The sequence below is a fragment of the Dermacentor variabilis genome, chromosome 3, assembly GCF_050947875.1.
Source record: "Dermacentor variabilis isolate Ectoservices chromosome 3, ASM5094787v1, whole genome shotgun sequence".
NCBI classification, from domain to species: domain Eukaryota; kingdom Metazoa; phylum Arthropoda; class Arachnida; order Ixodida; family Ixodidae; genus Dermacentor; species Dermacentor variabilis.
The window spans coordinates 49017080-49042675 of record NC_134570.1 but is presented as its reverse complement, the minus strand read 5'-3'; the positions used below and the strand labels follow the sequence as shown (position 1 = coordinate 49042675).

At 50.0% G+C, this 25596-nt stretch overlaps 3 protein-coding genes across 13 annotated transcripts in view; 2 read left to right on the top strand and 1 right to left on the bottom strand.

Moving 5' to 3' along the window:
- Positions 1 to 25596, top strand: part of LOC142575555 (uncharacterized) — a 426302-nt gene that overhangs the window by 44133 nt on the left and 356573 nt on the right. The gene's annotated exons all lie outside the window — the stretch shown is intronic.
- Positions 1 to 25596, bottom strand: part of LOC142575567 (uncharacterized) — a 365001-nt gene that overhangs the window by 292009 nt on the left and 47396 nt on the right. The gene's annotated exons all lie outside the window — the stretch shown is intronic.
- Positions 24812 to 25596, top strand: part of LOC142575564 (uncharacterized) — a 66695-nt gene continuing 65910 nt past the window's right edge. For 2 of the 10 annotated variants that reach the window (XR_012826679.1, XR_012826677.1), the window contains exon 1: positions 24839 to 24981. The gene's annotated coding sequence lies outside the window, so the exon portion shown is untranslated. Of the gene's footprint in view, positions 24982 to 25596 lie in introns of all 10 variants that reach the window. The other 8 variants (XM_075685023.1, XM_075685022.1, XR_012826678.1 and 5 more) reach the window with 7 other exon arrangements.

Sequence of the window (25596 nt, the reverse complement as noted above, 5' to 3'; positions counted from 1 at the left end):
GAACACAGTAGCAATACTGTGAAAGACAAAACTAGATTTTATTGGGCGAACCTGTGCCCACAAAGACAGGCTACACTTATAGCACAACGAGAGCGGCGAACACAGACGGCGATCGTCGAAAAATCTGATCAGCGGATCAAGCGCGTTGGCTTTTATACAGCAGTCGTCGAATGTTCCAGACTAATCGTTCGGGCCCGCGTGCTTCCCACAAAGTTCTACACCATTCGCGTTATAACGCAAGGTTCGGCAACAACAGACAGCCGGGTAAGAAGCATCGATAACTTTCCAGAAACTTCGAATACATGCAGGCGCGTCCCGCGCTGTGCGATTACATTTGTTAGGCGGCGAAACGTGGTCGCCGGATAAAGATAAGTACACGTGTCAGTATGGTGGTTAGAAACGTGCGAGCAGTTCCCCCGTCATGCAGTTTCATTAAAGAGAGGCTGACGCGACCAGTGCTCCCAATATAAGCACGCAAATGGATTCAATACTGAGAACGAAAGTCCGCTCCACGAGGACGCATCGAGCCATCGCACGAGCGTGGGAAACGTAGACCGGTGGTATTGGCAGCTGACGCAGAAAACGAATGGGACCGCAGGGAGAAGTGGCGACGCGCCGCTGTTCGGCCGTCTTCGTCTACAGCCTTACAGGCAAAGCACCCTTTAGGCGAGAATTGTGAGACAAAGAGCGGCTTGATGCCAGCAATGTCGTCGCCGTCGGGGCATCCTACCATTCATGTCCTTTTTTTCTCCTCGTGCCGACTTTAGTCGCCAGTATAAGTTACGTGTGTACATCCCGTTGCACATTTTGGCGATTATTTAATGTAACTAACCAGCAACGGCACTTTTTTATTGAGTACTTGGGTTGAGCGCCGGTAGCCTTCAACTCCGCGATATAAAGTAAATTTAAAACTTCACTATAGCATCTCCAGGTTTGTCTTCTAATGAGATTATGAGCAATTAGAGCACAGTTACTTATTTTTTTCTACGTTTGTTAACACGAACGGTAAGCACGTTGCCGCAAATATAGTCCATCTGTGGTGAAGACCTCTTCTTACACATCTATTTGTACTTCACTGTAATTAGTTCTCGTCGGCCTTCGTTGAAGTTGTGCAGTGCTCTCAAGTGCTGATATCAGGTTTGCATTGGCGCCACCGTGGCCGCCACCTTAGGGTAGCTGGCACGTCGATAATTTGCGTAAAGAAACGTGACAGCACGGCAGGCACGTCTTGCCACCGGTCAACAAATCGATGACAGCGATAATCCGGCGCAAAATGGTGACCGTCAAAAAACAAAATTAGGTGTGCGTGATGATACGATGCTCTGGCGTGATCGTGGCCGCCATGTTTGGGTGCTGGCAGGGAAAGAAGCTGCATCGTCGACGCCACGTGCAAACAATCTGTAATGTAGCGGTTCCTTTCGCTCGATTATTTTCTCGTTTTTAATAAGACTATGCTCCGTATTTTACAACGTTCCTCCACTCAGCCCTCCACCTTGACTGTACGGTGATTTATTGACATCGCCTTCGTAACGGGGCGGCGACAAATAGTCGCCTATAGCCTGCTTGTGCTAAACAGATATTACATACAAGCTCAATCAGTATAGCCAGTTTGCCTAGATGCCCTTAATATTTTCTCTCTTCCTTAATATTTCAATGGCTACCTTGTACAGCTACGTATACCCGTAACGGAACTGAGCAAGCCGATCACAGCGCCACCCCTGAACAGAAGTGGTCACTGCTCTTCGTTAAGGCTCCACAACAGTTGTCGAGAAATGTGGCGCATGTTACAGTCGATGGTCGGCACTGTGTTCAACTTGGCTAGTAAGAGGCGATAGGGAAGTTGGCGGAAGTAGGGAAACGACAGGAAAACTGAGACGTACAAAAACAAAGTTCACAATAGGGGGTCAGAAAATTTGGTTATGGGAATTCATCGTGGTTTTCTTTTCTTTTTTAACCTAAGTAAGGCATTAGGCAGTATAATAGCAAGAGCTTGGTGGCGCAACCCACCGCCCAGTTCCAAAAGGGACGCTCATAACATCCATCCATCCATCGGAGTGAGGGCCAGCTTCGAGTCGAGGATCGTTTGAGAACACGGGGGAATGTCTTTCCTTAACAAGTTACAACCCCTCCCCCCATTTCTCGCATCGGGTATGTGTTTCTAGCCGTTTTCGTGGGCTGACCACGAACATAGTGCAGTCTAAAAATGTGCACCGATCCCGAAGATAGCGCAGACCAAATATTTAAGCAGTCCGACGCCCCTCCTACTCCCTTCACGCGAGGGATGACGTGCTAGAGCGCCGTGTGATCCCGCCCCATTCTCATCCCAACTCGCTGAAAAAGACATTGTCATTGATCAGCTTCGACTAGAGATTGAATTGCCTTCCAACTTTTTATAATCAGCTCCCGTTCTCGACGGGTCTATCCCGCTGACAACGTGGGTGGATCCACCGCTCGGACTGGTGAAACGAGATAAGGAATATAATCGTTCCGTTATCTAGCCCATGCATATACAACGCCTCCTAGATAGCACAACGTTGGTGAACTCCGATGTGTGGACTCCGATCCGCCGTGGTGGTTTCGTGGCTAAAGTGTTGCACTGCCAAGCACGAGGTCGCGGGTTCAAATATCGGTCGCGGCAGCAACATTTCGATGGAGGCAAGAACACCCGTGTACCGTGCATATGGTGCACGTTAGAAAAACCCCGGGTGGTCAAAATAATCCGGAGTCTCCAATGGCATGCCTAACAAGTGAAATAGTGGTTCTAGTAAGTGAAACCTGCGAGAACTTGAAACTTACTATGCCAGTAAGTGGCAGGACTCCCTTTTGCAACGAGCGGTACTCACTATTAATTGCCGATGTTTGGGGGTCAAGCCTTTTCTTTGGAGGTTAGCGATACCGCACTGGCGGATGAGTTGATTTTTTTTTTATCCTCGTGGAAAGTCGTGCATCGCGAAGAGCGGCAACACAGGCAGTCCTTATATAGAAGCGGCCGTACAGATCCATTCCATAATATGCCACTCATTACTATTGCAGCCAACTACCACGCACGTATTCCCCCTATCGCTCCACATTTTGCAAAATGAATGGAGCGCAGTAGGTTATAGCGAACACCCTGTTGTATTTCCGACAGCTGGTCGCGCCGTGGCACGGCAGAAGCAGTAATGGCTTCGCATTCGTGCGATGAGGCAACGTGCGCCGCGCCGCCGAAAGCGCCATCTCGTTCCTCCAAAGCAAACTGCTCCAAGAAAAAGGTCAATACTTGGCTCACGAGGCTACACGATGCACGCCGGCTTCGGTGGCATTTCTACAGGCGTGACCATCCTCAGCACGCTTCGAAAATATCAGCGCACGCGGGCTTATTAACGTGCCGACTGCTAGTAACCCGGCCGCCAGGTATCAAACCCACAAACGTGAGCTCAAGATATAGCACCATGATGGCTACCATAATGCCAGCTCCAAGAAATGGCACAGGCTTCTGACAAAGTGGAAACAAGACATCACGGACGATTACAATACTCCCTAATGCGAAATTTGAGCGCAGCTGTATACGTGTTCTCATTTCGCGTTATATTAATGCATCGCACCGATCACCGCACCGACTGGCAGAACCACGACGCGAGGCACTATACATAAACCGACGACACAGTTGCCACTTCCCGGCAACTGCAGCTTATGCAACCGCAATCTGCACCGGGAAGCGTTTGCGGTGAATGCTGTGCGCGAAGGCAAGCTTTCTGGTTCTTTCTTTCTTTCCCCCGCATGGCCGGTGCTGCCGTGGATGCGCGGACGTGAGTGGCATCTGTTGGTTCTTCACGGTGGCTTTCTCCGCTTTCCTCCTCATGCTTCCGCTGCACCATCCTCCTCCGCCTTCCTCCTCGGGCTATCTTCGCTCTCGCCGTATTTCATCCCCCTCCCTGCTCTCCGCGTTCGCTCTTTCATCGTTGGCTGTGCCCGTTCGCTCGGTTACGCCGCCGACGCGCGCCGACAGTCAACGCAGGAACGGGCTACTAAATTTAAAAATTATGGGGTTTTACGTGCCAAAACCACTTTCTGATTATGAGGCACGCCGTAGTGAAGGGCTCCGGAAATTTCGACCACCTGGGGTTCTTTAACGTGCACCTAAATCTAAGTACACGGGTGTTTTCGCATTTCGCCTCCATCGAAATGCGGCCGCGGTGGCCGGTATTCGATCCCGCGACCTCGATCGTGCTCAGCAGCCCAACACCATAGCCACTGAGCAACCACGGCGGGTGTACGGGCTACTAAGAGCTGCGCTTTGAAAGCAAGACGGTGGAAATAAAACGAATACAGGACACCACAGCTGTTCTTACATCACGTGTTCGTCTTGTAGATGCGTATATTGCCGGGACATCACGTCCGAAGTTGCAGAATATCCTACTAGTGACGCCGTATGGCAGAGGGCACCAGCATTCGTTTTGACCACTTGAGGTTCTTTAGCGCACGCCTAAGCACACAATCATTTTCGAATTCGCGGCCCATTCCGATATGTAACCGCTGCAGCCGGGAATCGAATCCACGCGCGCATACTCCGGCGGCAGAACTCCATAGAGCGTGAAACAACGCGACGGGGAGTTTTCGCTAGATCACGTGACATGTAAAGGCGAACCCACTGTGTTGCTTAGCCGATAAGATGCGTTTCCTGGAAGGAGCCCGAAAGCACTTGGCGGGCGCCGCCATAGATCCTACAGTCGAATTTCACGCCGGAATCGCGCTGAGTTTTTTAAAGCTTGACCTTCCCCTAGTGTGACTCAATGGAGCGGATGGAAACGGGTGCAAAGAGCTTAGCGCATACGTGCATAGTTGCAGGCGTCCAGCGCCGAGTGTGAGGCGACGTCGCTCGAGGCCGACACGAATAGCGCCGCGCACAACAATGCAATGATGAGAGTGATGATTATGAACCTCTGTCGATGGCTCGTACCCACTAAGGGGGATAGGCCAAGAATGAGGCAGCAGGAGGTACCTCACGGAAACTCTTACTTGAAAACAAAAAACGCAAAGTAGAAGAAAGAAAGAAACCAAAGGAGATATTGAAATAACTATAGACATAGCATATGCGAGCGAGCATCCAGACTAACTGAAGGGCGAATTAAAAAAAAAAATGTTACAATCATGGAGAGAAGAAAACAATGTTATTAAAGAATTTGGAAAAACCACTTTTAGTCAAATGAGCGCTGATCTGATAGGTAGAATAAAGCTACAATAATTAGCAGGGTAATCGTTCTGCTTCAGTTAAAGAATCTAAAACTGCGCAACAAACGTCTCTGACTTTCGCAATGCCACGAGGTAGGCTCCCCTCTTCTTCATTCGCTTCCAAACGAGCCCGGTTCAGACTCGGAAATCGAGCCGCACTGCATGCGTCGTTCACTGCGTGCGTACGTCGCGCTCGCCCGGTGTTGTTTTTCAAGGACCGCCGGGGTCTTAGTACGGGTTCCCAGTGCTTCGGCGAAGTAGGTTTTCTCGCTATTTTACTTTTCTTTTGTCGCTTTAAGAAACGTGCCTTTGCTCCCTTCGACCGTCGGCACTGAGAATCACAGCACGTGCGCTTATAACAAAAGAAAATGAATTCAGGGGCATCAAGATCTCGCGGACAAGCTTTTCTTGAAGCAAAGGCACGAAGTTCCAACCGAAGACTGATTTAACGCACCGCCTGTCAGTATGTGAATTGCGGCCGCGCGTATCAATTCGAAAAGATAAAGAGATAAGAATAATAAAGACACGATTAGACGTGAGTTGCAGTTCGCTGCTTTCTTTTAGAGAACGGTCGTCGTAATTGTGACGTATTGTTCACCATTACTGCGAACGTTGATGACAGCGCACAAACCTGCGGACGAAGGTAAGAGAGAGAGACAGGGGGCAGTAAAGCGTTTATTAAATCATATGAAAAAGTCATTAAAATCAAAGACGACACCAATATGGGGCTTTTTGGTGAGGTGCCTAGATCATTTCTGTACCACTTCGCTACTCAGCAGTTATGGCAAAGTACGAAAAAAAATTATTCACTATTATGTAGCGAGATAGAGTAGACGAGAGTAAGAAAGCTAATCTAGCCACGTAATTGTGACGTCATGGGTCAACACGAAAAGCGCGGTCTTTTTTATAAATGTATGAATTCCAGAATTACCACGGACAATCGGGAAATATTGCAGTTGCTGCAATACACCCACAACTGTATACGGTGGCGGTAATACAATGTAAGCGAACAACAGAGAGAGAGAGAGAAACAACTTCATTTAGTCGCCTGCAGAACGACACCATGACTAAATGGCGCCGTGACGCGGGCCCTGACGTCTTCTCAGCGGGTGGTCCCTACTCAACTCTAGCGCGTGTTACTCCCGCGGTCGGTCGCCCTGAGAGGCAACGTTTCGTCGGTTTCGCTCGGCCTTCCCTGGTAGCATAAGAGAGATACGTAACGTTTTCGTAGCGTTTATCCAAGACGATAAAAACGGGTTAAAGCAGACACGAATGAGAGAACTTCGGTGGGAAAACATCGTATATGTCTGCTAATGTCCGGCTTAATTACTTTCCTGAGACGATCTAGAACGAGTCTGCAAGACGTATTCGAAAAGCTGGTCTACAAATAGGATTGGGAAAGACACAACCAATCCCTTTGTCAAAACTATTCGTAACCAATTTCTGAACGTTTTTAGGACGTTATCAAAAAGCTGGTCTAGAAGTGGTTTTGGAAGGTTTACGATCATCTGAAGCGAATTTTCGCGGGTGACAGGGGCGCGATCAGACATCGCTGTTCAAAACACGCGTTTAGTTTGGCCTCGCGCGACTGGCCTATGCCGCGCAGACGTCGTCAGCCGCACCCGTCGGCACGGCCTAGGCCAATCGCGCGAGGTGAAACTTATCGGGCGTTTCGAACAACGATCTCCAATCGCGCCCCAGATGAATAGAAGCGTCGGTGTTGGCTGTAAGAGCCATGGCGCAGTGCCAAGCACTGTTCCCCGCATGGCCGGCGCATCCTATACCAAGTCACACGAAAGTGAGCCGGGTAGGAATAATAAATCCTTAATACCGCCTTTAGTAAGCTACGATGCTTACAACCAAAATGGGAATGACATCCTGCAAAGAACAGATGGTCACGTCTTGGCAGGCGGCCAGACCAAGCCCTTCATGCCAAGAGTGCATGAAATGAGAACACTGTGACCAAGCAAAAACACCTTATTAAAATGTAATGCTTATGCAAGGTTCGAACCAAATGTGTGAGAAATGCAAATAGAAGTAAAAGTATATCAACAATGACAAAAGTCGCAGAAAATATTCGTAATGAACTCGAAAGTGAACATTCACTAGTACATAAACAAAATTCCAAGTACACATACAAAAATGAACAGAAAAACATGGAGTGTACAAAAGTGCCAAGCTTTTCTATTCCAATTCTGCGAACAGCCCTCCGCGATTGGTCAACAACTTTTTTGGGTAACCCCCACTTCGCCTGTCAGTCACACGATGTCATATAAACCGCGATAGCTCCCCACCTGATATGGCGTGTACACTCTGATCATGCATGATTAGACCGAGCAAAAGAAAAATAGTTATTTCTTGTTTGACACCTTTTCGTCATTAGCCCTCGGCTATTGGTCAAAAGTTCTCGGGTTGCACCTACTTCACCTGACTGTCACGTGGCGTCCCAACACCATGAAAACTCACCGCGTCAAAGTGACGTGTTCGCGTTAAAGATGTATTAATATGCCGAAACAAACTGAATTTTTTTTTCTGCATAGCCGCAGGCTGCCCCTTGCGGAAATAATAGAAGATGACTGCCACCGATCACTCAGGCACTAGCTACATGTACCTGCCGTAGAGGATTGTTTATTTGCGTCCAATAAAGCTTTTTCCGTGGCCGTGTTACGTTTTCTAGCACTTCCGGCACGTTTACGGCCAAGCTCAGCCAACTTTTCGTTGCTGAGGAACCTTCTTAGCGGAATTCTTAACCGTCTGTTACATGCAGCCGCCATTTTAGACCAGCCACCGCAAGATAAGTAAGGGAAAACGGACCACTCGCAGACACCTGAACCATCCTCTTCATATGATTATCCATTTTCAGTGCACTGGCTCGGCCTGTTTGGATCCGGCTCGCTGGTACGATCTGTTGGGAACTCGGCGCTGACGCCCGTGTTTGTACCTGGGTCGCAAGCCCCAAGGGTAGCGTTGGCCTGGCGGCCTGGGGTACAACTGGAAGCATCCGAAGGTCCCGGCAAAGCATGAGTCGACTGGTAACAACGAAACAACTTGTTTATTTTAACATCGCAAAGAGTTGGCGGTCAGGTTTGACCGAAGTAGAGAGACGGGAGAGCACTTCACTCAACAGAAGAAATCGGAGCCCTCCTTTTGGCGTCCGGGGGCAGCTGTTTTTATACTCTCGCAGTTGAGGGCAAGAAGGAACCCCTCAAAAGACGAGCACGTGAATGTACAATGGGCTAATGGTGACGCACCCTGTCGTAGCGATGCCGTAGCACCATGTCGAGCACGATCTCGTAGCACCCTGTCGTGGCGCTGCCGGTCGGACACAATGACTGTAATGAGAGGATGGTCCCTGCTTTGGCATCGCCTGTTTCGGGCACAATGACTGGAACGAGATCCCTGCTTTGGCATCGCCTGTTTCGGGCCCAATAACTGGAATGAGATCCCTGCTTTGGCATCGCCTGTTTCGGGCACAATGACTGGAATGCGAGGATGATCCCTAGGCGGTCGCATCGCCGCAGTCGCGCCTGGAAACACCTGGCGATGAGTGTTGCGGCGACGACGATCGGGCCAAAATGTCTGCCGCCCCGCCGCAGTCGCGCCGGCAAAACCACGTGTCGCAGGCGAAACGCAACAGACCGCCCCGCCGGGGGAAGGAGATCCCGATGGACAGGGGACTGCATCCGCTGTCCGGAGGGATGTCGCTCGATGATGCTCATAACCGAAGTCGGGCGTCCCTTGACGTTTCTTGAGCGCAGCGCACAGAGAAGGCCTCGTTCTCTCGTTCAGGTTCGCACGGGACACTGCAAAGTGACTTCGGGAGAGTTCACATTTTTGTTCTCGTTCCCGGCAAGCGTTAGAACTACGCTGAAACTCAACCGCTCAGTCAGCAAGCACGGCACAACCCTCACTAAGCCCTGCCAGGCTCTTTCCCCTTTTTATACCACTGCCTAGTTCCTTACAGTAGTCTAGCATCACTCAGAACGCGTCCACAAATTGAAAAATTGCACTAGAAAGCATATCATCACTTTGAAACACTAAACAAAAGCAATATGTTAAAAAAAAAATCCTGCCTCAGGAAGAAAAACATCAGTAACAAACAATTTTGAGGCTGATTCCTACGTTAGGGGCTTCGACTTAAGCCATCGGCGTTACCGTTGAGACTCCCCTTTTTGTAACGCACCTCAAAGGAATATTGTTGTAAAGCGAGGCTCCAGCGCAGGAGGCGGCCATTTTTGGGAGAGATGGTCTGCAGCCATTGGAGAGGGCAGTGATCCGTCTCAATGATAAACCTCGAGCCGGCTAGATAGCATGACAATTTCTGAACGGCCCACACGAGACACGCACACTCTTTCTCGGTGGCGCTATACGCCTGCTCACGACTGGTCAGCTTACGACTAGCATACAGGACGGGGTGTTCTACTTCTCCATTTTCCCGTTGGCACAGTACAACGCCCATGCCTCGCTCACTAGCATCGCACTGAACAATGAACCCTTTTGTATAGTCTGGCGATCGTAGCACAGGCTGGCTTGTTAGGGCACTCTTTAGGGCGCTAAAAGCTCTTTCCTTGGTCTCGTCCCAGACGACTGTTTGAGGCTCTGTCTTTCTTAGAGCATCCGTCAGGGGAGCCGCGATATCAGAGTACCTAGGGATGTACCTCTGATAGTAGCCGGCGACACCTAAGAACGACCGAATATCGGTCTTCGTGCGCGGTTGCGGAAAGTCTCGCACAGCGGCCACTTTTATTTCAGAGGGGCGGCGACGACCCTGACCAATCACGTGACCGAGGTAGACAACCTCGGCCTGTGCTAACTGGCACTTAGGAGCCTTTACTGTCAAGCCCGCTTCGCGCAGGCGGGTTAGCACTGCCCGCAAGTGTGCCATATGCTCAGACCAGGATGCGGAGAATATCGCTACGTCGTCTAGATACGGTAAAGCGAATTCTTGCTGTCCCCGCAACACTTTATCCATGAGGCTTGAAAAACAGTATGGCGCGTTCTTCAAACCAAAACTCAACACTTTAGGACGGAATGTTCCCATTGGTGAAATGAACGCCGCATACCTACTAGCCTCTTCTGTAAGTGGAACCTGCCAATAACCCTTGACAAGATCTAGGGTGGAAATAAACTGAGCGCTACTAACTTTCTCAAGGCGCTCCTCGATGTTAGGGATCGGATAAATTTGATCCTTAGTGATGGAATTAAGCCTGCGGTAGTCGACGCAAGGACGAGGTTCCTTGCCCGGTACCTCAACTAAAATCAAAGGGGAGGTATAATCACTCTCACCTGCCTCAATAACACCGAGCTGTAGCATTTTCTTTACCTCAGCCTCCATAATATCGCTCTGGCGGGGTGACACCCGATACGCCTTGGATCGTACTGGCTCTGGGGAGGTAAGTTCTATATCATGAGTAAGTACAGAAGTCCTACCAGGCCTCTCAGAGAACAGACCTTGAAACTCTTGTAATAGCTGGTGTAGTTCGGTTTTCTGCTCGGGCGACAGCGGTGCTTTACTGATAAGGTCACTAATGACTTGACCGGTGTCTTCCCTGTTCGTCACTGAGCCTAGTCCTGGAAGCTCGACCGGAAGCTCTTCAGGAACGTTTACCATCATGCACACCACTGCTTCCCTTTGTCTATAAGGTTTGAGCAGATTACAGTGGTAAACTTGCTGTGCTTTCCGCTTTCCTGGCAGACTTACCACGTAGTTAACGTCCGACAGTTTCTGAACAATTCGTGCTGGGCCCTCCCACTGCACGTCTAGTTTGTTGTTTAGCGATGTGCGCAATATCATGACCTCATCGCCAACCTCAAAACGACGGGCCCTGGCTGTCCGATCATAATAAACCTTGGCCCTCTGCTGGGCCTTTGCCATTGCTTCACCTGACAACTCCTGTGCCCTTCTTAAGCGTTCGAGGAGCTTAAGCACGTACTCCACCACGACTGGGTCGTCGCCCCTACCTTCCCGCGATTCTCGAAGCATGCGAAGCGGAGATCGAAGCGAGCGACCGTACACCAGTTCAGCTGGCGAAAACCCCGTAGCCGCATGCGGCGCGGTCCTTAAAGCAAACATCACCCCAGGCAGACACAGCTCCCAGTCAGTTTGATGTTCAAAACACAAGGCTCTCAACACGCGCTTCATGACGGAGTGGAGCTTCTCAACGGAATTCGACTGTGGGTGGTACACTGAGCTGTGTAACAGCTTTACCCCACACCTTTCGAGAAAAGTTGTCGTCAAAGCGCTAGTAAACACTGTGCCCTGATCTGATTGGATTTCCGCAGGAAAACCAACTCGCGCAAATATGGACAGTAGTGCATTAACTATCTCAACTGAGCTGAGTTCTTTAAGCGGCACTGCTTCAGGGAACTTTGTCGCTGGGCAGATCACAGTCAAAATGTGTCTGTACCCCGTGGCTGTTACCGGCAGAGGTCCCACAGTATCAATAACGAGCCGTCTAAAAGGCTCCGTAATGATAGGTACCAATTTCAACGGCGCCCTTGATTTGTCCCCTGGTTTGCCCACCCGCTGACAAGTGTCACATGTCCTCACGAAATGGTCTGCGTCCCGAAAACACCCTGGCCAATAGTACTCTTGCAAGAGACGGTCCTTAGTTTTCTTAACTCCTAGGTGTCCGGACCACGAACCCCCATGTGACAAGCGCAACAGATCCTGACGATAGCATTGAGGCACGACCAGCTGATCGAACTCCACTCCTCTTCGGTCTAGATACTTCCGGTACAGGACTCCACCCCTTTCCACAAAACGCGCAGTTTTCCTGGCGATACCTTCTTTGACATTGCAGCGCACGTTTTCCAGGCTGCCATCCTTTTTTTGCTCGGCTATCAAAGCCGACCGGCTGACTTTTAGCAACCTATCAAGTCCGTCTGACGTAGGCGCGATGAGCAAATCAGTAGATAGCTCTTCTAACTTTCCCGCATCGGGATTTTCCTCTCCGGTATCTGGTGCCTTTAACGTTACAGACTCAAGTTTATTCAGTTCGGGCGTGCTCTGAATATCAGCTTGCTGCGCCTCTGACCCTTTTTCGTTGTTTGATAACGTCGGCCCCGCAACTACCGCCTTTGCAGCGAGCTCCCGAACCTTCGATCTGGTTAAGGCCTGAACACTAGCTTCACCAAACAAAAGCCCCTTCTCGCGCAGGAGGTGATCGGACCTGTTTGAAAATAGGTACGGGTACTGGGGTGGCAGCATAGATGACACTGCCGCCTCTGTCTCAAGCGCTCCGAAAGGTCCTTCAATAAGCACTTTTGCTACCGGCAGACACACGCTATGAGCTTCCACGGCTTGCTTGATCCATGCGCACTCGCCCGTGAACATATGGGGTTCTACGTAAGACGGGTGAACTACATCCATCGTAGCTGCGGAATCGCGAAGCACTCGGCACTCTTTCCCGTTCACGAGGAGGTCTCGCATGTAAGGCTCGAGAAGCTTCATGTTCTCGTCAGTGCTGCCCAATGAAAAAAACACAACTTTTGGTGTTGTTTCCGGACACTGCGCCGAAAAGTGACCCGGCTTCTGGCACGTATAACAAACGCCCGCTCGCCTCATCTCGAACCGCTTTCTGCGTTCGGCTTCGGCTGCCGCCGTCTCCTTAGGTTCGGTCGCACTGCTTCCACTCGCATCCGCACTACGCGTGTTCCCCTTTGCTCTCATGGGTGTGAACTTCGGCCTCTCAAACTTCGAGCCAAATTCACCCTTTTGACCGTCCTTAGCTCCGCGAGCCCGACGCGTCACAAACTCCTCGGCTAGCTCAGCGGCTTTAGCCACCGTACAAACGTCTGGCCTATCCAAGACCCAGTATCGCACGTTCTCCGGTAACCGACTATAAAACTGTTCTAGCCCGAAGCACTGCAGAACTTTATCGTGGTCACCAAACGCTTTCTCTTCTTTGAGCCACTCCTGCATGTTCGACATAAGCCTATACGCAAACTCTGTATATGACTCACTTCTGCCTTTCTCATTTTCCCGAAACTTCCGACGGAACGCCTCCGCAGACAGCCGGTACTTTTTTAGAAGACTCGATTTCACTGTGTCGAAATCCTCTGCCTCCTCTCTATCCAAGCGAGCGACTACGTCGGCCGCCTCGCCGGGTAACAAAGTGAGCAAGCGCTGTGGCCACGTTTCCCGAGAGAACCCCTGCTTCTCGCACGTTCGCTCAAAGTTAACCAGGAACAAACCAATGTCCTCTCCAAGCTTAAACGGCCGCATCAGGTCAGTCATTTTGAACAATACGCGTTCTCCTGCACCGTGTGCCTGACTTCCATTACGAGCGCGTTCCATCTCTACCTCGAGACGCTTCATTTCCAAAGCGTGTTCGCGCTCTTCTTTTTTCTCTTGTTGCTCTCGCTCTTTCTGTTCTTTACGTTCACGCTCTTCTTTTTCTTTCTGTTCTTTACGTTCACGCTCTTCTTTTTCTTTCTGTTCTTTACGTTCACGCTCTTCTTTTTCTTTTTGCTCTTTAAGTTCGCGCTCCTGTCTTTTTGACCTCTCCTCAATAGTCTCAAGGCATTCCGACAGCTCGTCATCCTCAGCCTCTAACTCAAGAATAGCCTTTAGCAGTTCAGGTTTTCTTAGTTTGTCTGAGACATCCAGACCCAACTCTCTTGCAAGCTCCAACAATTTCGGTTTGCGCAACGACTTCAAATCCATGGCTGCTCTGAATGCTGCTTTCTCTACTGCTTACTATTGTCTTGCCGCAAACTAACCCGGCAGCAACGACAACCACAATTACCAGCTCTGTTTCTGACACTAACAAAAAGCCTGGCAAAGCTCAGAAGAAGAAAGTCCCGCACTCACCAAACCTCGCAGGCAGGAATTCCGCGCAGTCGTTCCGCTGCAGGCAACCAGTCGTCACACAGGGCTCGTTGCACTGCTCCCGGATCGTCGTTGAGCTGCTCAGCATACAGTCAACTGCATCTCTTCGCTGCTGGCCTCCGTTGTCGCGATCTCACCGCTGGCAGACAGTTGTTTGAAGTCGGAGGCGATCTCACCGCTGCCAACCAGATGTTTCGGATCGGACCGCTCGTACGATCTGTTGGGAACTCGGCGCTGACGCCCGTGTTTGTACCTGGGTCGCAAGCCCCAAGGGTAGCGTTGGCCTGGCGGCCTGGGGTACAACTGGAAGCATCCGAAGGTCCCGGCAAAGCATGAGTCGACTGGTAACAACGAAACAACTTGTTTATTTTAACATCGCAAAGAGTTGGCGGTCAGGTTTGACCGAAGTAGAGAGACGGGAGAGCACTTCACTCAACAGAAGAAATCGGAGCCCTCCTTTTGGCGTCCGGGGGCAGCTGTTTTTATACTCTCGCAGTTGAGGGCAAGAAGGAACCCCTCAAAAGACGAGCACGTGAATGTACAATGGGCTAATGGTGACGCACCCTGTCGTAGCGATGCCGTAGCACCATGTCGAGCACGATCTCGTAGCACCCTGTCGTGGCGCTGCCGGTCGGACACAATGACTGTAATGAGAGGATGGTCCCTGCTTTGGCATCGCCTGTTTCGGGCACAATGACTGGAACGAGATCCCTGCTTTGGCATCGCCTGTTTCGGGCCCAATAACTGGAATGAGATCCCTGCTTTGGCATCGCCTGTTTCGGGCACAATGACTGGAATGCGAGGATGATCCCTAGGCGGTCGCATCGCCGCAGTCGCGCCTGGAAACACCTGGCGATGAGTGTTGCGGCGACGACGATCGGGCCAAAATGTCTGCCGCCCCGCCGCAGTCGCGCCGGCAAAACCACGTGTCGCAGGCGAAACGCAACAGGCCCCATTGAATCCATCTCCACATGTGCTCCTCGCCTCCTATCAGCTAATTAGATAAGACAAGCCGCTCAAGTGTAGGGAATGTTGTTATTAAAGCAAACAAAAGTGACCTATAAATTAGGAGAACGTTTGATTGGTCTGCTTAGACCACCTTGCGGGTCACCGCCCGACGCTTGCGTCGGCGGTTATGCAAATTTGACATCAGGAGATTTGAATGAAAACATATTGAAATAGTTTGACGTTATACGGCCGCAAGTTCACGGAAGCTCTTTCACTTGGTGGTGCACTCACGCATTTCTCGTTCGTGAACTCGAATCAAGGTGTTTTGTGGAAGCCTAAAAGGTCCTTGCTGTCGATTACCTTATTTTGGTCGGTCTAAAGCATCCCAGGCAAACCTTGGGCATGCATACGCGGCTTTCGGTATTACCGTGAATTTCAGGTTTCCGTAGGGCAGACTCTCCGCACCGAATAAATCACGAGTGGGAGTGCCGCAAGGTGCAGTCTTCTCGCCATTACTGCTCAACTTGGTGATGGCAACAATCTGCTATCGCCTGGCTGAGACCAGTCAGACGCCATTTAAGCCGGACTTCATACCATTGCAACATTTCTAAAGCAGGTCAGACTCATGCCTTCTGTTGACAAAACTAGCTTGTACAGGGCGCAAACCCAGCCCATTCAGCCTTGCGATTTTCATTCATCTTTGATGGCAAACAAATATCTCAGCAATACAGTGTTCAAATTCAAGGCGCCTACATCGACAGAACCAGTGGTGCAGCAACATGGCATCACAACATCACTCGAACCTGGCATCAGATACTCCGCCTAATCCGCTCGATTGCGTACAAAAACTGGGGAAGTGAGGAGCCTTGTGGCTGCTCTACCAATTTCACGTGCTGTATATGGCCTATAACATCTACAGTCTGACCCAAAAGCAACGACAAAAACTCCAATTGCTCAGCCACGAAGATATGGGGGTTGTCACCAGCCTACCGCGTTTCATGCCCTTACATCGCCTTGCTCAAATGGCCCACATGAATTCGAACCAGGCAATAGCCGAGGCTGCCAAGGATTCAGATCAGTTCCAACTAAGATCCACGATATCCGATCGCAGCTCATCTCGCTTCTTCATTTTCCAGTCCCCTCAATGCCTCTTCCCTGTTCCCGTGACATTCTCCCATGACCTGCACCGATTCCCCCAAAACGTGAATGCTGATCACGCAGAGAGGCAATTGTCTTACACAGGGCGGCATCAAGCAGACATTTGCGCTTCTCCTCCCTGTCAGCACGCTGTCTACACCGACGGCGCCCTCAGTCACGAAGCTTCAGTCTTAGTGGATTACTGCCCACGGACCGCTGCGGCCTACACCTGCCGCCCTGCCTGCAACGACCCATCAACGTCGGAAGTAGCTGCGATACCCGCTGCATGCAACGCCATTCTCAAGCCTCCTTTTGCAGCCTTCACTCACACTGTTTACACAGACTTGCAGGCCTCCATAAAGGCCTGCGCCCGGTTGGACTCGCGCAATGGTGCTGTTAATTCGATACCCGGTCAATGCGAATCGCCGACGAGGCTGGCCACACTGTGTGCCTCGCATGGATACCAGGTCACGCTGGGGTCGCTGGCAACCAAATGGCTGACGCGCTGGCAAGGGAGCTTCTTTCCTGCCCTTCAAAGAGGGGGCCACAAGTGCCTGATGAACCATATCCCATCCACCTCGACACAGTCGTGGCGGAGGCGAAGGCCGCTTGAAGGGCTGCGCTCCGGAAACATCCCCCCAGAAAATCCTGCGCTTGTTCCTGGGAAGTTCACCCGTGCTGAAGCCACGCCTGCGACGCATCGTCAGGGAGACAGCAGTGACACCAGCCCGCCGCACCAGGATGCGTCTTCAGCCACTTACCGATCCTGCCCAAGGAACCAGCTGCTGGATCGGCAACATATACTCTAGCACTGCAGGAGAGCGATAGCCACTATCCCCGCTACCATGAGGCCTCAGGATTTGGATGCCTGGTACTAGCCAGCGCTTCATATTCCAGTCGTTACTTCGATTTCTGCAAGACTCAAAAATGGTCCATAATACCTGAACTGACCTCCTCCTCTGTCCCTCCCTCCGCCCCGATGGATCCACTTCCTGGGGGCGGAAACTTTTTATGGTTGTTTTAATAAACTTTTAACAAGAACAACATGGCAACACAACAACAATAACATTAAGCGACGAAATGGCAGAAATCGTTGCATTGTGCATGCCAACGCCAGGCCAGTAATTTCCCAATTCCTCTTTGGACAACACGGGGAAAGCGGGAGATGGAAATTCAACACGAGCAAAACGAGAACAAGGTGAAAGCAGGAGCCAACGTTTCGACAAGTAGACTTGTCTTCTTCTAGGCAACATATGCTTTCCTAGCCACAGTATATATAGGTGGGGTTCTTCTAAAGGAGAGAGGGTGCAAGGCGATGGGTGTGGAAAGCCTCTCTCCTTTAGAAGAACCCCACCTATATATACTGTGGCTAAGAAAGCATATGTTGCCTTGAAGAAGACAAGTCTACTTGTCGAAACTTTGGCTTCTGCTTTCACCTTGTTCTCGTTTTGCTCATCGTCTTAAGTTCCTCTTTGGCGTTCCATTTCTTTGAACGGGCGTGGTACGGTCCGTCTTTATTTAGTTTTAATTTAGTTTTTATTTACCAGTTGCAACATCGTGCCTTTATTTTTTTTATCATTGGCGGCACCTCCAGGACAACAAAGCGGCAACGGGAATACCAAAGCTAAAATCCGGACTGCTCCTTAGGTTGGGCCTCACCGAGGCTTATGCGTGCCAGGGAAGTATAAGATCAGCTGTCCGCGATAGCGGACAGCCAGAAAGAGAATTTCGAGATCCCACACCAGCTACATTATTATAGTGTCGGGTGCTCTCCTGAGGCCTCATATTGCCGGTTACGTATTCTACTGGAGCAGTACTTGCTAAAAAAAAACCAATCGTAGCAACGAGAAGAGCACCCCGCAACAATAACAGCGCCCCACGACTTCTGCAACATACCACGCCCGTGCTAGGAGAATCACGGAACGCCACCGAGGAGTCCATCCGTCCGGCCTGTTCAGCGAGCCCCACCAGATTTTTTGAAAAGTACGTTCTTTCATGCGAGCCGAAGGTTAAAAAATTCATCTGCGGTTACGTGGTTGCATTTCCCGACATATTGGCTGGCGCGGACAATCTGTCTCGTGCGGCACTTTGCAAACTAAGCGAAGCGTGGCGCGACGGCCACGCTAATCGTGATGCGTGGGCGGGATTCACAGCAGCCGCCGCAGATCGACGTCCGTTCATGCAGCATTCCCTCCATACAGACGACGCGCTCTACTCTGGCGCCACCTCGAAGCCATCGCCGACACAAAGCCCGCGTCATGCGGGGCACTATGCTTTTCTTCTCACGCTTTCGCCGCACCCTCCCCTCCCCCGCTTTCGTCCTCGCGATCTCTGCGCTATCGCCACATGTCATTTTCCGATGCCCTCCGTGTCCCTCTTTGATCCTTCGCCGTTGTGCTCGTTCGCTCGGTTACGCTGACACTTGCGCTACGAGGCCATAAAAAATCAGGTCTATAGATACCGGGTGAATTGTGGGAGCAGCATTCATTGACCGAACTACAGCATTTGGTACTCTGAACCATTCTATTCTTTTGTATGAACTACGGTGACCTACGGCATCAGTGGTCCTCCCTTAAAACTTCCTAGCTACATAACTAATCGGTCTCAAGTTATACATGGAAACGGTCACCTTTCATCGGCTAACTTTATCAACTTTGGCGTTCCTCAAGGTTTTATTATTAGGTCCCTTACTGTTTCTGTGTTTCATAAACAATCTACCCTACGAGCTTACCAGTCAAAAGTTCCTCTTGTATGCCGATGACACAACCATTTATTCATCTCTCTAGTAACTAACAGTATTGCGAGATCAGCTGAACGCTGAACTTGGCAACATCAACAGCTGGTGCTCACTAAAGCACCAAATTATCTTCGAATAAGTCCTACAAAAACACGTTTTGTTTTAGTTCATAACCTTCAATCAACTATTCCACCTCCCATAGGTGTATCATTAAGTAATCATGCCTTAGCAATATCTGATAGCAGTACAATTTTGGGTGCCATTTTAGACAAGCTATTAAACATGCATGCTTAACTCGCTTCTCAAATAAATTTCATTTTGTGTTCACTTTATCATCAAAACACGCAGGCATTTTCAACCTCATATTCCTCGCTCATTATTTTTACATACATTGCCATTTATCATACTGTAAACAGACGCTACGCAGACGAGGTGGCGCGGATGAGCATACCTCGATGGGCACTCGGCGTTCCTATACACTAAGAAATTGTGCAGCTTCCACAGTGCTGCAACAAGCCAGCTGTTTTACTCCTTAACGCCAATGTTACATCCATTGTCTATTTATTTATTTACACAATATTGCAGGCAGCAATGCTGCCCAAGCAGGAGAAGGATTAAAAAAGATGCTTTTTCAACATATTTTCAAATCAAACATGAGATATGCATTCAACAATACATTGTAGTAAATGATTCCATTCTTCGCTCGTAAGTGGAAAAATGATTTCTGAAAGGTTTAGTGCGGGCAAACTATGACCGGACTAATTTAGAATGAAAAATATGCGACGGCCTTTGTAGAGCATGAGTAATAAATGTGGCGTCCGTTACAGGAAGTACACCGGCAGAAAACACTTTCGTGTTACAATGCACTTGTTGTATGTGGCTACTATTCGCCAATCACGCAGGCGGAGGGCAAAGCCGGTCCGCACCACGCAGCATGGTCTGACTGGATCGTACGAGCGCGAGGACGCACACGGCCCTGTCGGGCACAAATCAAGCGCTGCGCAATATACACTATATCTGCATGTAGCTGCGGTCTGCTACGTAGCTCAGATACGGCAGGGTACCCCGAGAAGTCCACTGGCTCAGCGCTGTGCTGCTCGCTCATGACAGCCGCGTTTGGCTTACGTTTGGCGCGTCGGAGGTGCCAAAATCGGGGGCTGTGGCGTCTACATTAACATCCAAAATCAAATGTGAACTGCGCGCCACGGTGACATATATAAGGCGGTGCCTTGTGAGCACGCCTCGCTCTGTCGTAATTTTGGCAGGGAAAGGCATCCGCTTCTGGCGAATCTACTTGAAGAGGTCAATCAAGTGTTATCAATTTTTCCGTTTCGTTCCTCCTTACTTGCACAAAGGAAACTGGCACGAGTGCATGCGCTCTCGCGGACACGTGCTGCACAACGCGACGCACACAGCCGGTCATATCGACGAGTAGTGCGCGTATGCGTACGGAAGTGTACGTGCGATTGTAGCCTAATGGATCGTGCATCGCGGGCTGCTGTGCTGCGAGGTATAAGTCATTTTCTTTAAGTATAATCTATTCGGCAAGAAAGCAGCACCACCCACTAGCCACATACGGGAACGTCCGGGAGAACCCCCATATAAAGCTTGGCTTTAAAATCACGTTTAGCTCAACATCAAAGAGTATGTATATGGAGGGTTCCTTCGTCGTTCAAGAACTTGGAGGCAGTGAGAGGAAGAGTAAAAATCAAAGTTCGGAAACCCATGAATATCGCGCGGCAGACTATTGGCCAGGATATCTTCCCTATAGTCCCCTCAACCATGCGCTTTCCCCACTTTTGCACTTAGTTCTTCTGGAAGTTTCGCTGTCGAGGAGCATCGTGCGAATTATGGATGGTACTCTCCGCTCTCCCGATATTCTGATCGAAGTCGCAAAACGCCTACATAAACGCTACAGTAAGTTGACAGCCCCTCAATGCAATGGAATATAGATGTACAGGGCGGCAAACTAACAGGCACAAATATTATTATTCTTTTTTTTTCATCTCCTCTGCAATCATTAATACCCTTCCCCTTCCTTATACAGGGTAGCATGTCAGCGGAATCGTACACACACCGGCGAAAATACCTGTCATTATAATAAATGTCCCCCCACCCATCTCTCTCTCTCTCTGTTGCAAGCACTGGGCTCAAGGTATCCAACACTTGCACTGCGCTTCGAGCTGTTGGCGTTATCGAGTTGCTCACAAGCGTCCGAATCGCATTTATCAAAGACTTGAGCATTTTTACAATTCGGCGGTCATGCTCTGTCAGCTCATCTGGGTGAGGGGTGGAGCATTGTGGTGCCTCTCCTTGTTGGAGTTTTTCCACAGGGCTTATCCTTGGCAGTGGTGGGCATTCTTCATCCACGGCATTCTTTTCAGCTGCTCCGTTATCTATACGCGGTTTGGACACATTTTGCATTGGGGTTGGAGCAGATTCAACAGCAAGAGGCTTTGCGGCACGCGTATTCTTTGTGCGGAGAGCAGAATTCCTTGATGAGCGTCTGCGACGAGAACGACGTCGCCTGACGTCAGCGGCTGCTTCACGATGAGTCGGCCGGTCCCTCACCATTTTCTTCAGGATGGAGAGTTCTCGCTTAACTCTAGGACATTCCTTTGATGAGGCATCGTGGGGCCCTTGACAGCTCGGACACTTATAAGTTTTTGCCTGGCAGTTGCCTGCAGAGTGTTGTGCTGCACAGCGGGAACATATAGCAGACTTTCCACAGACGGCGCTCACGTGACCGAATTTCTGGCGTTCCTGCACTGAAGCGGCTTGGGAACAAAGGGCCGGACAGCATGTCGGAAATGACCTACCTTCACATGCGATGGAAGGCAGTCCCCTTTAAAGACAATTTTCACGCATCTGGAATTTCCGAGACGGGCCACCTGCAGTATGTGGGTCCCATGATTGGCAGGCTTTATCAAAAGTGGTAAATCCTCACCTGAGATGGCCGCATCAATGTCATATATGACGCCTGTAGTAGCCGCTTTTCCCATCGGGATGATGGTACGGACGTTCATGCCACCGAGGACAGTGACAGCTCGCAGAGAATCTAACGCCGACGCTTGGGCGACGTCTACCGCGACAACATTCTTCCGAGGGTTGACTCGGACGTCCCCAATGCCATTTGTCAACAGTCTCTCGAGTTCAACCGATGCAAATTGCCTGTTGAGGAACCTCATGTTGTCGGGAGGTAGCACAGGTAAAAAAAGGATGGTGTGCTTCGGCGAACTCTGCGGAGTCCTCATAGTAGATGTGTCCACAGAGGCCCTAAGCCTCCGCCGCTTTGCTTTCTGACTCAGGACAGTCACGTAGTCGTCGTTGGAGCTGTCGTCGCTCTCGATCGCGTCTGTAGCCTCGCTGTCGCTCGAGATGCTGTTCCGCTTCCTTGAGGCTGCCGACGCGGGCCATCAGGTGGGACTCCCACCGCTACATCGCTTATCATTTTTTTCTTTCCGATTCCTGACATTTCCTGCGCAACGTCTTAGTAGCACTTGCTAGTGAACGCATCTTCTTGCGTGTTATCTTCGTTTGACATATCATCGAGCGTCTCATGCATTGTCTTTTGGGGATCGCGTTCCATGTGTGCTGGTGAAGCATATTTTTCCACATCGGCATCGTGTGGCGAGGAAGGTGAATTCAGCTTATCTGGTAGAGTATATGGATGCAGGAAACCTTGGGACGTTTCTGATACAGACGCCGCTGATGCTATACCTCGTCTGGTGACGGTGGTGCGTTAGGCTTTCTCCTGCGAATAATAACAAAAAAGATATTTGATTTATATGCATCTGTACGACCCAAATGAAGAAATGAGTAATGCAAGCAATAATAAATTTAATCTTTGTAAAAGTAATAATTATCACTGACCTTTTGTCTTCGTGGATTGCCGTCTGCACGGTTTGCACCTGCGCCCGCTTTAGCGCACTGCGCTTTTCCCGCAAGGCTGAAGCATGATGAGAAGGAGGAGGGGGAAAAACGGATGGCTGTGCTCCAGGTTTTAACATTTTCCTCTTCAAGCCTGGTTTGCAGTCGTCAGGCGTAAAGTGTATAGCTGCACACCTTTGAACGGTCACTCGGTTCCCAAACTTGACTGCCTGAACTTGGAAAAAGTCGGTGAATATAGTTTGCGGCTTTGTAACATATGGTCATAAGCACTCTTTTTTTTATTATTTTGCGCGCAGTAACAAAAAACCAATCCCTCAGTCGCACATGTTCACAGAGTTCGCAAATGTGAGAGCAGTTTCATTGTCCGATTTATAAAGCTCGCTTTTCCGCGTTAATTTAGAAGAGGAAACTGCCACCACGTTAAAGGGCGAAATAATATTTATTTTAGTACTTGCCCGCTTAACAGGCGAATTGCATATACATCTTCAATTACACGTATCTTCTCCACAGCCTTTATGTAGCCGCCGTGCCGTTGGGGAAATCCACTTTAGCAATGTAGAAAGAGTTTTAGTCTTCCGTATAGCGACATAAGTTTGCGTCCCGCAAAGCAGTAGCGTTTTACAGCATTGGGTCACCGCTTGCAAGCCTTCAATTCCTTTCCATATGAAACAGTACGGAAAAAAGAAACAGGAAAGAACTCACCTATCCTTCCGACTGCCTCGATCCATCTTTTGCGTACGTCCGTGGCCGGAAACTCGTGAACACTGATGCCAGATCCTTTGCTTTGTTCTGACATACATAATGGCATACATCAGTATACCTCAATGTCATCGTTACGTTATCTCACCTGTAATTAACTCAAGAAAGCTGCATGCAGTTAGTTCTGAAACTACATGCCTTCTGCGGCGTCTGCAGATTCTCGCAGTCTGCGCGTTGTCTGTATAACATATCGTCTGCGTCATTCTTTTAAATTTCCTCGTTCATATTAAATATATGAAGTTCGTTATATTTTATTTGATTATTACTCCATTGCACCACATTTTATTCTATGAATCTTCTTGTAATCAGATTTTTTTCCCTTCTACGAAGGCAACGAAAGGAAAATGTTACTGTCTGCCGGCTGTACTCGTTTTCCTTTCTTGCGCCGCTCTTTCTACACTATGTCGTCATTGAACTTTCCTTTCGTAAACTTTGTTTTATTTGTAATTTCTTGAATTGGTGCATTTACAAACAACGTAAACGCTTTGTGGCTGCCGAAATAGCGGCGCGAGCGCTGGAACAGATAGCAGAAGCAGACGACAGCGAACAGGTTATAACTAGCGCCACCCTGCTCGTACATTATGCCCCTAGCGGCAAAAGGGGTGAACTAGACTAGGCGTGCTGGAGCAGGGAGATCTGTGCAGGTCTGGAGTGTAGGTCGTGGCCGCAACCAACCATTCGTCTGTTCGGTGCTCCTGTTCCAGGACCCTTCTACTCCTGTCTGTAGGCTCGACGCTTCATCAAGGAGAGCATTTCAAGGTAAGCGCTGCAACTCAGGGGCGTTTGTGTAGGTGTTGGGTGGTTTGAGCTTGATTCTTGGCAATAATTAAGCGTCGTCCCGTCGATAGGTATCCGCTGCCGTCACCGGGCCGGTGGACGCGCGTTGTTGCTACTTCATCGCGTCGAGAGCGTCTGACGAGTGTCCTCACCTATACTCCGTCTCGGAAAATAAGGTGCAACGCTGTGGAGGCTAGAGTTACGTTTTGCAGTGGCTGTGTCCGCACCACGGCCGCTCAATGGAACGCACAAGTGCGTTTCCATTGAGCGGCCGTGGTCCGCACTTAGAAATTGATGCTCTTGCTTGACTCGTGCTGTGCTCTGGTGTCATAAGTAACACTCGCTACTATTATCTGCAGCGATCGCATGATGGAGCCACGACCTCCATGTCTGTGCGTTTGTATGAATTCAATAGGCCAATGAGGTGTGATCATGCCACCTGAGAGCCACCAATGAGGTGTGACCACGCCACTTGTGCGATAGCCTATGGCATGACGCAACATGTCCTTAAAATGCTATACAAGTCAAATAAATGCCTCGTTGGCCAGGCTCTCTCACCCGGTGCAAGCGTCTCCGCCAACTTCATTGCGTCGTCCTCTCGGACGCGAGGCCCCTCCGTCGGCCAGCTTTGGGTGCGACGGTACAGAATGGCGACGAGGATTTAGAAGAACCTGGTGTCTCAAATGCCGTAAGTGACAATGTTACTTATCTACGTCGCTCCTATGCCCTTTCCTCGCATGCCTTCGGAGCTTCTCCGAATGCTTCAGCTAGCGTCGGCCTAGGCCTTTTTTCGTCTACGGCCATCTTCGGCGACGCCATATTGTCTTCTTCCTTCGGCTTCCCTAGGCCTACTGCATGCGATGCTACAGAATGGCGACGACGATTTATAAGAAACCGCAGCGCCTCAAATGCCATATTCGGAGACGCCATATTGCCTGCTTCCTTCGGATTCCCTTGCCGTAGACTTAGCTTACGACGCTACAGAATGGCGTCTTTTTAAACCTTCCTCTGGTTCTCGACTTACGTGGCTCTCCTCTGATTCCTTGGTACAGATGGAAGAAAAATTTACAGATACACATTAGAGCGGATTGGGAGGACGAGCGTCGAGCGTCGGCTCTCATCAGCGTTTTGGGCAGGGAAGGCCAACGGAAATACGTCGCGACAGAACAGGCCGAGGCACAGCCGACAACTACCGCTGCAACGGGATGACGAAATGCGGCCCAGACGCCCAGTACGTCGACTACGGAGGCAACGGCCACGACGAGCAAGTACGAGGAGCTGCTGAAGCTCTTGGATCGGTTAT